Below are 3,261 nucleotides of genomic sequence, written 5' to 3' on the forward strand. Positions count from 1 at the left end.
CAAGGAAATCCTGGCAGTTCACTAAATTTTTATTGGAGGATAAGAAATCTCTTACCATAACTAAATCACCAATATCAACATTAAAAAGGCAGCAATAATTTATTAAACCTTTAAATTTATCCAAACACATTTTCCCTAACCCTAAGAGAGATCCAGTAGTCTCAACCATCTAAGGGTAGGTCCATACTAAAAATGTTAATGCTACCTTTTTTCTTCGAATCTTAAATAGTTTAGAAATTAAATTATTAGTCATAGATATCTTGTTGCTTTTATTATAATTAACCAAAAGAGATTTCAATTTAGTTTGACATTAAAAAGGAAAGTATATAAAGATATACATAAAATAAAAACACAGTTTGCAGTGCTTTTTAGCCAAAATTTAAAAGAAATGATACATTTTCAATGTTGATCATGAAAGACTCTATAGTCTAATGTTCTATGCATAGGATCCTGAAATCAGATTATCTAAGCTTGTTCCCAACCCCTCCACTATCAGAGCTATGAACTGAGCAAGTTCCTTAAGCTCAACTGTGTTCTCATTTTTCAAATATGCACAATAAATGCACCTGAGTCATAAAGTAAAAAAACAAACAAAAAAAAATAGAAAAATGTCTGGACGTAGTAAAGACATCATAAATGTTAGCCATGGTTATATTGTTACTATTATCTAATCAATATTTATTTTCCAAGTATCCATAAAAGGGGTTTTGCTGGCAATATGGTGAAAGTTATAATTCTTTAGGATGCTTGTCTTCTTTTTATACTGTACACAGAACTCTTGTTACTAGAAATAAAAGATGCATACAGAGTATACTTTAACAAACCTGTCAATAACAAATGATAAAATTCATTAAAAATTTAAACCTTGACTTTGAAAGATTGTAATAACCTTAAGATACATGGAAAAGGAAAAAAAAATTCAAGGCACAAAATACAGTGAACAATAGAAATAGAACACACCATTTGCTGGGAGTAGAATATATTAATCAGAATATTATAATTTATTTTCCAAATGTGTCTTATTAATTTTGGGGGTATGATATTCTAGGAACTGGAACTTGTGATAGCATCTGTAACTGTTTGAAAGAACACTCAGTGGGATTATAGAAAGATTCTATTAGCCATCTATGTGATCCTGGAAAAGTATCCCCATGCTGTAACCTCAATTTATTTTGAGAATTTGAAAGAAGAAAAGTAACAGAATAATTAACCCAGTCTGCTTCAGCTTTCTGATCGATAAATCAGGACATTTAAAGAGCCCAACTTCTGATCAACTTCCAACACCCATGATTAACAGCATCTTTCCTTTCTTCTATAGTGTTGCTTACAACATAGTATACTCCCAAAAAATATATCTGAGAAAGATATATCTTTATTAGACATATACAAATAGAGTTCTACATCTGTATCTACACATATTTGTACAAAATTATAAACTAATGTTGCTACACATATACATACATACAACTCATTTAAACTTCAATAGTTGTTTTTGTAGAAATTGCCATGCTGATTGCAAAATTGTAGGGAAATGAAATAATCTTAAGTTGCCAAAGTTATCTAGAAAATAAAGACAATAGAGTACCTACATTAGCTGATTTCACAATTGACTATAAAATTACTGTGTTTGAGATAATATGTCATTGGCATAATCATAGATGAATAGTTCAGTGGAAAGGAATAGAGTATTTAAAAATAGACTCACCATGTATGTAAGGACTAAAGAAACAAAATGAGAAAGAAAAAATTTAACAAGTTATATTGAAACAAGTAGATAATTACATTGAAAATAAACCCACATCCCTCATCTCATAATATGCATCAAGTCAATTTGAGATATTTCATAGACCTAAAAACATATCTATATAACATACCTACCAATAAAAGTTTAAGAGGAGAATATTTTCTCAGTCATGATAAGAGAAGGCATTTTACAGAGGATGCAAAAATAACTGATCATAAAAGAAAAAATTGTATAACATCAAAATGGAAAACTTCTGCTCATCAAAAGTCACCATAAGAAAATGAAAGAAGGCTACATATGGAAGTAAATATTCATAATACACATATCTAAAATTATTTTTGTTGAAATAATATAGATAAATCTTACAGTTGAAAAATAAAAGTTAAGGAAATTACTTTTTTCATGAGCAGAAGACTTGAACACAGAGTTTATCAAGGGAGATATACAAATGTCAAGTAAGTAAATGGTGGTCAAAATATTCAATCATCAGAGAAATGAAAATTAAAACTATAATGGATACCACATTACATCCACTAAAATGATTAAAGAGTAAAAGCTTAAGACAATTTTTAAGAATGAAAATATCAAGTACTGGGAAAGATATGGAACAAATGATATTTACTGAACAGAAGTGATATATACAAAAATGACTACCCTTGCATATTCATAGCAGCTCTACTTACTGTTGCCAGTGATTTCTCCCAAGAACTCTCTCCTTGGTTTGCAGATAGCTACCTTGTCTCTGTACCCTCGCAAGCTTTTACCTCTGTGTTGTTTGTGTTCTAATCTCCTCTTCTCCTGAGAGAAGTCATATTAAATAAGGACCCACCCATGTGACGTGATTTTACCTTAATTACCTCTTTAAAGGCTGTTCAATTCAGTAACTTTCTGAGGTATACTTGGTGTGAGGGCTTCAACATATGAATCTGGCGGGGAAACAATCCACCACATAACACTAGAGCACCGTTACTTCACAACCTTGTTCCCCTGTTTTATGCCTCACCACCCATCTCACATTCCGTGATCCAATAGGCTTCAGGGAGGTGGTAGCTTTCTCCCATAATCCTAGTGCTGACTTGAGCTGTTCTCATATTTCACAACCTTGGTTCCATTTGAGCCTGACCTAAATGAGTTCCCATTAGTCAGCAATTGAAATAATCTCCACAATTTTGGATGACTTAAAGTGGAAACAATATGTTGTAATATTTGTGCCAAATTTTGTTGAGCAGAAATCCAGCTCCTAAGGCTTATTTCTGTCTTGTATGTTTTTTTTTTTTTTTTTTGTAGGTTACTTTTAAGGAAAATAAGAAATACTCAAACCAAAATTAAATCACACCTGGAATTAATACACTGAGCAACTGAACAATGACAATAAATGGTGAACATATATTGAAAAGCTGTAGTTGCTATGCTGTTTTTCCCTAGTTTTGATTATAAGGAATAATCAATAATCGCTTGTTGAATTGGTTAGAAAAATTATCTTCAGAGCTTAGTCATAAGTGCTGTCATTGTTCTAA

General features: G+C 31.2%; 1 long non-coding RNA gene across 1 annotated transcript; it reads right to left on the reverse strand.

Annotated features, from left to right (window-relative positions):
- Nucleotides 1–278: 278 nt before the first annotated feature.
- Nucleotides 279–2,529, reverse strand: LOC123334562. The gene is made up of 3 exons (XR_006552586.1): nt 2,428–2,529; nt 1,462–1,560; nt 279–784 (listed from the first exon to the last, which is right to left on the reverse strand). It is a non-coding gene; the product is annotated as an uncharacterized LOC123334562 (long non-coding RNA).
- Nucleotides 2,530–3,261: the final 732 nt, after the last annotated feature.

The sequence above is a fragment of the Bubalus bubalis genome, chromosome 7 (genome assembly GCF_019923935.1).
Source record: "Bubalus bubalis isolate 160015118507 breed Murrah chromosome 7, NDDB_SH_1, whole genome shotgun sequence".
NCBI classification, from domain to species: Eukaryota; Metazoa; Chordata; class Mammalia; order Artiodactyla; family Bovidae; genus Bubalus; species Bubalus bubalis.